At 48.4% G+C, this 11,641-nt stretch overlaps 1 protein-coding gene across 1 annotated transcript in view; it reads right to left on the reverse strand.

Annotated features, from left to right (window-relative positions):
- Window positions 1-2,253, reverse strand: part of CTBP2 (C-terminal binding protein 2) — a 137,912-nt gene extending 135,659 nt beyond the window's left edge. Inside the window, exon 1 of the mRNA XM_051801068.1 lies at window positions 2,108-2,253. The gene's annotated coding sequence lies outside the window, so the exon portion shown is untranslated. The remainder of the gene's footprint in view (window positions 1-2,107) is intronic.
- Window positions 2,254-11,641: the final 9,388 nt, after the last annotated feature.

Here is an 11,641-nt window from a genome sequence, read left to right on the forward strand (position 1 = left end):
TTCTGTTCAGCTTTAGAAATACTTGGTTATGACTTTTAAAGGGAAAGACACTTTGATTTGTCCATGACTGGAAAGAGCTTGGATCAGGCGAGTAACGGCCGCAGCCCCCAGATGCGCCCGGGTTTGCGAACGATGAAAGCCAACCTCTGTCCCCGCTAATGGTTAACAGGTGGGCTTCACAAATGCCTCCAAAAATAAAAAGCTCCTTTCTAAAAATACCACCCTTCATTCACCACGCCAGATTTTCCAGAAAAATACTGACGGTAGCTGACGTTTCCCAAACAATCGCTTCTACAGGAACTTGGGGCTGCCCCTGCAGCAGAAAGTTTTGCGAGGCAAAGAACACGAATCGAGCCCCGTGGATGGACCCATTCCCTCGGCCAGCTCCGGAGCTCGAGCACAGATCAGCTTTATGGAAATAACAGATTACACAGAACACATCGCTACAAATAAATTATTATTTTTTTTTTTTTTTTTTACTACAGGATGCGTAATTGAAATGTCTGAGATCCAACAATCACCTCTGAATTCATAAATACCTCATAGTATTCCGAACACACTCTCCTATAATGAGACCGTCTTCAATTTTCCTTGGTAAAGAGACCTTTAAAGAATGCTAAAGCAGGTCGGCGCCCTTATGCACTGATGGAAACAGGAACAAAAGCATTTTGCCACCAGGCATCTCGTCTATCATTATTTTCTTCACTCTGCTTAAACAAACTGAAAAGTACGTGCCTTTCCCCCCCCCTCCTAAATATCTGCAATAACTGCAATTTTATCCCGTCGGAAAGCCACCATCTGTATGAAAACAAGGGACCATTATACCGAACCGTCACCGGCGATCGGTTTTTTCCTGCTTCACTAATGTTTTTTAAAACACGGGATTAAAATGTCATCCCATCCCTCCCGTTCTAGGGAGCCGTGTGTATTCCTCTCCTATTCCTCTCCTCTGGTCACGGTATACTTAATCAAGTGTGAATGATTAAAGTACTTCAATTAGAGCTACGTACATTCATTGCAGGCAATTCAAAGGCAAGCGGAGAAGTGTAGCTGAAAGAAGAAATTACTTCTACTACTTTGAGATCTCCATCTCCTACTTTCCTCCTCCCCAGCACAGCCAGAGCCCTGGGACCCGGCAAAGTACCAGGCGCTAAGCTCCAGCCAGGATTTACCTTGGGGGCACGTCCCTCGGCAGGACAAAAGGCTATTCTTTCCCCTTCTGCAAGTTTTTTTTTTTAGGGGGGGGGGGGGAGTGGGGTATTTTTTTGGAAGGGGTGTGAAAAAAACAATCTCAGCACATAAATCCATGCACCCCCTCTGATTTTCCATTCTACTGATATGATGTCCAAATCGGGGGGGGGGGGGGGGGGAAGGGGAAGCGGGGAGGGATATATAAAAAATAAATAGTGGGGAAATTATTTTGAGATCTAAGTGGGTAAAAGCAGAGGGGAAGGAGCAAGGCGCGGCCCCGCGGGCACCGCGCACCTCCGCGGGTTAAAGCGCGGAGAGTTGCTAAGTGACTGCGGGGCGAGTGCGGTTATTGAGCCGAAATAAAAGAATTTTAAAAAATGAAAATTAAAAAGAATAAAAATTAAAAAATATTTTTCCTAAATAACCTTAAAATTAAGAGTGGGGGGGGAAAAAAAAAGGGTAATAACTAAACACACTCACCGTCCCGTGTGTCACCCCCCCGCCAAAAAAAAAACCCAGAGCATCGCGGGCGCCGCGGCCGCGCAGCAGCGGCCGCGCCGCACCGCGGGGTTCCCCCCTTCCCCAAACTTTCCTCCCGCCGCCGCCCCGTTAATCCCCCGGCAGATGTTGTCGGCGGCTCTCGGCAGCACTAAGTAAACAATGCGGGGCCCGAGACAACAAAAGATTTCCCACTTCATCCGTCGCTCCGCGCCCACCCGCGCAACTTGCGCGGCCGCCTCCCACCACCATCGCATTCCCACCCACCCTCCCTTCCTTGTTTTTTTTTCTTTTTTTTTTTTTTTTCCCTCCTCCATCCTCATCGCCGGTGAGATTCACCAAAGCAAAGATGTCCTCGCTTCTCCCTTGTCCTCCTCGCCGGGAAGCGCCGCCGCCGCCGCCGCCGCCGCTCCCTTACCTGCTCCCGGCCGCGCCAGCCCCGCGCCGCTCTTAGCGCCGCATCCCTGCCCGCATCCGCCGCCACCGCCGGGCTCTGCTCGCCGGAGATCCACCTTAAAAACGCCACCCGCTCGCACACCGCACAAAAAAAAAAAAAAAACTTAATCCTTCCCCCCCCACCCCCCCCTCTCCCCGCTCTCCTGCTCCGCCCGCCGCCGCGCCGGGAGCGGACGGGGGCACCGGAGCCCCGCAGCAGCAGCGGGGAGGATGCTAATTGCAACTTGGGGGGGAGGACCGCCTTTTTTTTTTTTTCCCCTCTCTTCTCTTTCCTCTTTTTTTTTTTCCTCTTTTTTTCCTTTTTTTTGTTTGTGGGTTTGTTGGGGTTTTTTCGGTTTTTTTTTAAGCCAGAAAGTGCCCGGGCGGCGCTGGGCGGAGCGGCCGCTCCCCCTCGCCACGCTGGGTGAGCGGAGAGCGAGGAGAGGTAGGGGCTCTCACTGCCTCGGTGCTTTTTCTTTTTTTTTTTTTTTTTTTTCCCCTTCTTCTTTTTCTCTTTTTTTTTTCCCTTTTTTTTTTTTTTTTTTTTTTTTTTTTGGGCAATAGGCGGGGTCTCTCCTTGCAAACCAATGACACAAACCCACATGGACCAGCCTCGCCCCCTATAGATACTCTTCACTACAAATAGGCTCTCTCGGGGGATTAGTGGATCAGCTAAAGTACAAACAGACGCAGCGAGGAAGGGGCGGGGGGGCGGCGGGAGGCGCCGGGGGGGGACACCGGCACCGGGACCGTGCGGGGACGGACCGGGGCTCTGCGGGGCTCCGGGGGCGGGGAAGGGGCTCCGCGGGGCGCGGCGCCTGTTGCGCTCGGCGGCGGCCCGGGAGGGGCGGGGGGGCGCGGGCAGGGGCCGCCGCCGCCGCCTTTGTTCGGCCACCCGCGCCCACCGCGGCCCCCCTGGGGTCCCCATCACCGCGGGCACCGCCGCTGGGGGTGGGGGGGACATCCCGCTCAGCCCCCGGGGCCCGCGCCCTTTGTATCGCCGCCCCCCCCCCCCTCCCCGTGCGGGGCTCGCATCCCACCCCCGGCTGGCAGGGATGCGGGCAGGCCGGGGAATAAAGGCCACCGGGGATGCGGGGCCCGCGCTGGTGACATCCCCGAGGCGGAGGGGCTGCCGCGACCGTCCCCGCCGAGCGCCCGATTTGGTGTGACCATCGTAAAATCGCGGCGGGGCGTTCGGCGGAGTGCGAGATAAGGAGAGCGCGCTCCGATCGCAGCTATTTGTGTTTGTGTTCCGCGTTACCCCCATAGATTTGGGAATTAATGTTTTGACAGACGTTCTTCATCTGCTTATCACAAGAATGTGGGCAGGTGGTGATCCCATCTTTTTGTTGTATAATCATCGAGCCTCCTGTGTTATATATATCCCGTGCTTCTCAATCAGCCTGGGAAACAGCACATTCCTTTTTCTACTCAAATAAAACCCTTGAACCGGCTCAATTGTCCATCAAAATTAATAAGCGAGCTTCAGTTTTTGTGGGTGGAATTACACGGTGGAGGGCCTAAAGATCTTGAGTCTTACAAGCACGTTGTAGGTCCTCGCTGGATGTTTACACCATGTCCATCATTTGTCCTCTGAGCACCTGCTGCTGGGGGCTGCTGCTGCTGTCCTGCAGAAGCTGAAGCCTCTCGTGGCCTCGGCTCACCAGGATTCCCTGTGGTGCCGGAGCTGAGATGGCCACAGCTGTGGCCACCCTGTGACACCCAGGCTCTGCATGACATGGGTACAACCAGGCACCTCCAAGCAGATTTTAGCAAAATTCAGCAGCGTTCAGCCGGAAGACACATCTAATTCTGCACATTTCCCTTTGGCAAAAGTCCCTCCAAAGGGAAAACTCTGTCTTGCCTGCAGGAAACCTCAATGCGAAAATCACCATCTCTGTATTACTGGGATTTCTTGGATTTCCATCAGTACCAGCACTGCTAACTGTCCAAATATTGTGGGCAGCTCCTTCACATGGGCCGCAGTGGACCGACCAAGGCCTTGCCCAGGGCATTGCAGTGGGGAGTTTTTCAAGCCACAGCCCCCATTTCTCTTTACTTTACCCAATTTGCTTTGTTAAATATTATGTACACTATATATGGGGATGCGGGGCAGGAACACAGCAATTGCTTCTAATAAATAACCTTGAGTTCATGATATAAACAAAGTTAGTTGACATACGTTGGGGTCAAAGACGCAAATAATTATTTCATTACTGGAGCAATTAGGTTACAGGTTCTAAAGGAGAAAGCTCTGAAGCTAAGCATCTTTGAGTTTAGCAGGGGGCAATCCTCAGGCATGTGGATTTTTCTTCGAACTATTTGGATTGCGATCGAACATTCATCAAGTGTGAAATAGCCTTTGTAATGAGATGCTCGGAAAGAAGATACACAGTGGGTTCGGTGGGAGGCCTGAAACCATGGGGGTTTAACTTCAAATTGCAGCTTTTAAAACTTCCATTCAGCTGCTGCCCAACCTTGAAGGAGCTTTGGCTCCTCCAGCATCTCTGGTTTACGTAAAATTCAGTGTGTGCTGAGTGGGGTGTTTTGGCTTCCCACAGCTTGGGAGCAGAAGCTTTGGGGCAAGGGAAAGATGTAATAGCTGAAGGAAGAGGATGGGTTTGTTGTGTGCAGGCACAGGCCAGACCTCTCCTTTGGCCTCTTTCCCCCAGATTGTTTCTGTATTTTACCCAATTCCTGGACAAATGTTTCAGGCTGCTACCAAAAAGAAAGGTTCCACATTTCCTTCTCTAATTCTATTTTAAAACATTGGGGCACCCATCCTTATGGAGTAATTGGGGGTAGTTGTGCAGATAATCCCTGCTAGGAGAAAAAGAGTTCTGAAAACTTAGTTGATGAGGGATACCTGCAAAGAAAAAACAATCTGTTCTTCTCCCTCTCCTCTATTTATTCTAATCTATCTGTAACTGTACTGGCAAGTTCTGGCACTGATTAGGAACCAAGCCCTCCTAACATCATTTTTTGTGAAATCAAATAAAATGAACTAAAAAAAATGCACTTCCTGTGAGTCCTTCCAATATGGGAATGGGGTGTTTGGGTTGCAGGATTTACATAATGCCCCTTTTCCCTGCCAGCCAGGCCTCACCTCCCATGCTGGAATAATGCTGCTCATCCAGTGTTGCGGCTTAACTATGTACTAAAATATAACAGAAAGTGTGTAGCCCCACGTTATATTTGATGAATTCATAATTATTTTTAGTAAGGCATGACATGCTTCCCCTGTGAATAACTTGTTTTCCCCGAGCAGTGGATGCAGGGAGACGGTGATGTTCAGACATTGTTCCCTGACCCACATGCTGGCTCCAAGCAGCTGAACGCCCGTCACAGGAGGCGCTCCGTCAACCGGGAGCACAATCACACTTCCCCTCTACACTTCACCGACACGTCAGCCCGAGAGCAGCACCTCCTGCTGCTCTGGTACCGCTCAAGGAACTAACTAACTAACTAACTAAAATTTACAGCCCACTTTTCATAAAGAGGTTGATTTGCAGATGCAAACGTGGGCCTTGATCCTGCAAAGACGATGCTCCCGCGTCGCTTTTATGTAGCGCAGGGAGTCAGAGTGACTTCAGCTGGATGACTCTCAGTGCATAAATTTCAGCGCCAGCTTCTCTCTCTGCAGATTTAGAGTGAGTATCTGTTGACTAGAATAGACCAGTTATTTTACTGCTCCAAGTGTTTGTGCAACTTAGTTACCCGGTGCTATGCAGGAATAGGCAGACACAAATCCTGCCCAGATCTTCCTGAGCCACGTCTGATCATTAGGAATGAAATTTGGATGTCAGTAACACCAAGTGCCCAGCACCAACATCAATACCCCATTTATTTTTTACCAGTTTTTACAATGTAACTGGTTTTGAACTGATGTGTTGGCTAGTTTATCAGGGATAATCATTAAAATAATAATCTGTATATGAGAAGGTGCTCATGTTTTTTTTACAGGTGGATGGCAGCAAACATTTGTTTTCTACCGGTTCTGTTCTAGAAACATAAGGTGTAGAGTTTGGTTTACCTGTCTGTAATAAAAGTGCAATAAACAGGAATATGAATACAGTACAGAATTTTCCTTAAAGGTTTTTGTGAGTGTAAATTTGGAGCCTGGAGAAATGGATTGTTTTATTTTCCGGTGTACTCTGGTTTTACTGCTAGTACTCCAGTTTAACTTTAAAATGCATTTAATATTAGTACTCTAGCCTAACTCTAAAATGCATTAAATGAAGTACATTCTTCATTCCGCTCCTGTCTTTGATGCAAACCAGGGATGGCTTGGTCCAAAACATTTTGGGTAAACTGTTCTGGACCAGAGCATTTAGGAGATGGGTTGTTTTTCTTATTGTTTTGATCTCACACCAGACAGACATGGGTATATAAGCACCATCGAGCACAATTACTTCTACTGGGAAGCCAAAATTCCAACATTTAGTATCAATCCTGTAAAAGTAAGTTCATTAAGAGGGTGGCTCACATCACTTCTTCTATTATTTACTGTAAGGATGTCATCCAGTGTGAAGGATTGCACTGGTAGAAATAAACTGCTACTAAAGGCAGTGTGTGATCTTAGGTCAGCAGCTTCCCCACAGTTTTAGGATAAGTTTTTAGAATTTAATTATTGTAACACTGTTTTTTGCACATTTAAAAGATTTTCAACAGAGACCTGGAGTTTCATACCCTAACCATAACTTAATGTAAGTGGAAAGTACTCAGTCATACCACAGGCTCAGTGGGAACCCCGAGAAAGCGCCATGGATCCATGTCTTTTTTTTTCCCTGGTTTAAAAGCACAGCGAATCTCGTCATCATGAAAAAGAAACCATGGAGGCAGGCTTCAAGCGTGGATGTTGCCAGGAATAATACTTCTCAGAATTTCATGGAAGTATCTCAAGTGGGTTTCTTGCGGGAGATGACCCTCATTTGTTACCTTACACTGATGCTGCCTTGGTGTTTGAGGTGCTGGATTCCCCCAGGCTCTGATCCCACGCTGATGTGGGTGGTCATATGTGCTCTGTAAGGGCCCTGAGACCCCAGATCTTCTTCCCTGGTCCTGCCCTGCCCTCCCTCTGCCTCCAGGAGCAGGACTTGCACATCCTGGGCGATGTCCTGCCGCAGGGTCATGCTGGACTTTGAACTCCTGGTTGGAAAGGTGTAGGTTACTTGCAGTCTGGGCAGAAACTCTCTCAGTTCTTCCTAATTTTGAAAGAAAACCAGGTCTATTAAAAAAATAGCCGCTTGTGCTCAGCTGCTGCCGCAAGTGCCTCCAGGAGCAGTTGGCTCCTCTGGGCCCCGGCCACGCGCTCCCAGCCCTCCCTGCTCCTCCCGCTGCCAGCACCAGCATTTGTGCAGCTGCAAGGTGAAGTGGATCAGGGAACGGATCCAGCTGAACACTAATCCTGCTGCGGGGGCGAGGGGGGGGGGGAGGAAAAAAGCTTATTTTCAGCTGGATCCATTCCCCAGCCTGGTTGTGCCTTCAGCCCCACAGGCCACGTGCTCGGCGGGGAGAGGCTGAGGCGGGAGGGAAGGAGCAGCCAGGGCAGGGAGCACAGGGCTGGTTTTATGGCAGCAGCGCTGGCTTACACCATCTTAAAAGCATTTGTCAGGCTGCGATCTCTTGTTAATATATTACTGTTCCTGTGCTCTGTGCAGCGGAGGTTACAGCGCTGGGTGTTCGCTCCCGGAACCATGACGCTGCATTTTGCAGGATCTGTGGGAGAAAAGGCTCCAGTGGTGTTCAGTGTTTCTCTTTTGAAAACAGGGACGTGGTTGTGTTGGGGAGACAAGTGTGGGGTCGCAGAGGGGCTGTTGGCAAGGAGCAGGGTACCCACACATATTACCAGAACGTATTAATCCCCTACTGGCATCAACTGCAGCAACAAGTGGGCTCTAAGACCAACAAAACACATGGGATCCTCTAATACAATATATAAAACAATTTAGTGCAGCAGTACATTGATCGTAACAGTAACAGTTGTGTTGTAACTACGGTGTCGCTACCGTACTTTTCTCACATTAAATTAAATATAGATTTGGACTGATTTTCACAAAGTCGCACAAATTCAGGCACCGGATAATATTTTACATAATATGTTGGTGTTATCCCTTCTTGGCAAATTTATTCCCGTTGAGAAAGAAAAAGAGTTCCATGCTGAGAACTCTTGAATTGAATCGATGATTAGAACGAGGCAATACATATTACTTCTGCCCTGCTACAGACACTGAATTCAAATCGGTGGGAAATTCTCAAATCCATTTCCCTTTGCAAACATGAGCAAAAGGGTGCAAACATACAATAAAATTCCCTTTTTTTATAGTCCTGTTGGGGTTCCCCCCCCCCCCCCCCCCGCATGTGTGTGAAATCATTATGCAGAACTGTTGGGGCATTTTTATTCCCATTTTATTCAGTTTATATTCTTAAGCAAGGAATTACAAGTCTGGAGAAAAGCCTCACAGAGTGCATGCACATTTGTGTCCCCCCTCTATAAAACAACTTAATGCCACCACCTCATGAGCAGAATTGTTCTGCTGATAGAACACATGGCTGATGTTTAATCTTTCCAGGAAAGTTTAATGAAAGGTTCTTGAATCAATCTGTCTGGTTTAAAGTTTGAAGGGCATTTGGATGCACTAATTTGATGTATGTGCCAGGTGTTTCTAAACAAACAGTTATCAGATAAAGACACTTGAGCCCTTCCCACTCCCTCCCTTATCTGCCGTGGGCTTCCTTGACCTTCACCTTCCATAAACTTGAAACAGCTTGTTTCAGTGGCCTGTGCCTTCAGTAGTGTTCTATAATATCTTAATGGGGAACAGCACCCAACCTCTAATTCCACATTTTTTATTGTTTTGTAGGCCAGTTATTGGGAGATTTAACGTTATAATTGCCACGGAAAAGAGTTTGGTTACAAAATGAAAGGGTGAACTGGACCTTCCAGTCAATGTGCTGTCTGCTGGGATGCTGGGAATCACCTTGCTCGGGCATTGCTAGTGTTTGGAATGACACATGTGTGTTTGTTTTCCTCAGACACGACTCACAGTGCCTTATTCTAGCTGTCACTCGCTGTTTGAATTACAGTTGTGCCTGGGGCATCATCTGAGATCTGGCTGGAAAAGATCTGGCCAAAGGGGGTTTGACAGATGTCTGTAAAACCCTCCAGGGTGTGGGAGAGGGAATAAGGAATGAGGATGCAAAAATTCTTATAACACAAGAATGTATCAAATCACCCTTAGGTATCAGATTTTAAATCTGGAGTCCTTTCTTGTAATATAAAATTAAATAGTGCAACATCCTGCCACCAAAATATGGCAGAGCCAAATTATATCATAGATTAAATGGGGCTAAAATAAACTCCTGGGACACAGGTCCATCAGTGATTCCTGCACATGCCATCTAGCTGTGGGCTCTGGGTTCAGAAAGTCCTCGTGCTGCTGCTTGTTGGAAGCTGGAAGGGATATTTCTGTCTCTCAGAGTTTGCTCTGGGGCATCCATCGTGACCACATTAGAGACAAGGGAGAGGCAGAGCAGAGCTGGCCCAGCCAGTAGCTCTGACCTTCTCCTCCTGGCTCTGACTGTCCTTGGGAAGATCATCTCAGCCCCAAAGCACCTGCAGGTTAGTGAGTTGGAGAAGATAACCGGGGGAAAAGAGATGAAGAGACTCGTGCTGGGTCCCTCAGCAGGTCTGGAGAAGCTGCTTCCCGCAGTCCCCGGCCAGCAGCCAATTCACCAGAGCACTGGGCTTCAGTCTCCTATGCTAATTAGGAACTTACTGGCATCAAACTGAAGCAGTGCAGCCCTGCATGAGGCCCTCCAAGGATTCGAGTGGCTGGAAGGCATAAGTTGCATTTCATTGATAGTACAATTGTGTCTTAAATCTCTCTGGTCACCAGAGATGTAGCAGGAGTGGTGTCAGCTTGAGAGCAAGCGAGGTAAATGCAGATGAGGCAGTGCCCGTGGATTGCCTGGAGTCGGTACAGTACAAAGGGGCCCGAGCTGGGTGAGCCTTGTACCTGCCACTGCAATCTAAACAACCCAGAGCCACCCAACACAGGCTCCTGCGATGGGCACAGGCACCAGGTGGGGCTGCCACCATCCCTACCGGGAATTTAAAGAAGGAATGTCATCTCAGAGGTCAATCAGGCATTTGGGAGTGACTCCACACATGCACTAGCAGCAAAGCAACTTGCACTCACCCTTCCTCTTCTCCGTTCTGAAGGAAGGGTTTCTTATGGGAAAACAAAGCCCTGTAGCCAAATCTCAGCCAAAAGCTGCTCATTGCCAGAGTGTGTCAGTTGAAGCAAAGGAGGATCCACCTGAAAGCAGGACCACTGTTACAGCAAGTGACAGCTCCAGAGAGGATTGCTGGGTCTGTAAACTGAAACAGTGACACAGTGGAAGTCCTACTGTGATATAATTATCCTGGTGTAACCATGGCCTGTTCCATCTTGCTTATTTTGCTTTCCAAACTGGAACAAGCTGCACTGGGGTCTGCATTTCTTTTAATGATTGAACTGTGTCCCCACAAAGATTTTTGCTGGTGTAACAGAAATGGTATCAAAGCAACAGACCTTTGTGGTGAAGACCAGTCCTTAGTTTCTAAGTAAGCACTTTTACCTTTCTGTTGGCAGTACATAAGCTGTAGGAATTCAGAAAAGATAAAAGGCACAGAAAGTCTGGTCTCTTACGCTCCTATTTCCTGAACAGACATCAGAAAGGGCAGTCAGGGAAATCATGCAATCATTAAAGTTGGAAAAGACCTCTAAAATGCCTTCAATCTTCTCCATTAAATCCCCAGGAAACCCCAATACCCAGGATCTGGGGTCAGAAACAAATAAATCTCCCAAAAGACAGACAGGATGGATGCTCCTGTTTTTTCCAGCATCTTCCCAAAGACACGTGATGCAACCAACCTTCTGCTGGGTCCTGTATTTTAGTACATAAGATCTTCTCCCATGGTTTTAGGGATGCTCCAGAAAGAGAAGTTTCTGATCCTGTTCCATGTCACATTTTGACATGTACTTTGGATTCAGTGGTTATAGACAGTTGGAGTCAGCTCCTAAGCAGAGCTGTTTCTCCAGGTACGTATCTGGAAAAGGCGATCGAGGATGCCCAGAGTGTTTGCATGGTCACAGCCTTGGTGGGCTTCCAGATTTCAGGGAACGCATTTTCTTAGGGGAAAAAGAGCGAGTTTCACCCCCTGCTTGAGTCTGGTGTCTGATCTCAGGTGAGCAAAACCAGACCCAGTAAAGCTTTGCCCCTCGGAGGGGGTGGGCAGGAAGCAGAGAGGAGGGGCTGGCACACAGAGTACATCTGCTGCCAGTCAACTACTCCTCCTCTGCCATTCCCTTTCATACCTTCTTGGCCAACGTGTTTTTCATGGATTCAGGGTTCTAAGAATTGATCCAGGATGTTTGGAATGTCTCGCTGGCTTAAGCATCCTCTGGCACATTGGCAACTTTGCCTGGAGTCCAGCTCAGGTTCAGAGACAGAGAACATGGAAAGACTCAGG

The sequence above is a fragment of the Manacus candei genome, unplaced genomic scaffold, assembly GCF_025592945.1.
Source record: "Manacus candei isolate 608988 ecotype Guabito, Panama unplaced genomic scaffold, ASM2559294v1 h1tg000050l, whole genome shotgun sequence".
NCBI classification, from domain to species: domain Eukaryota; kingdom Metazoa; phylum Chordata; class Aves; order Passeriformes; family Pipridae; genus Manacus; species Manacus candei.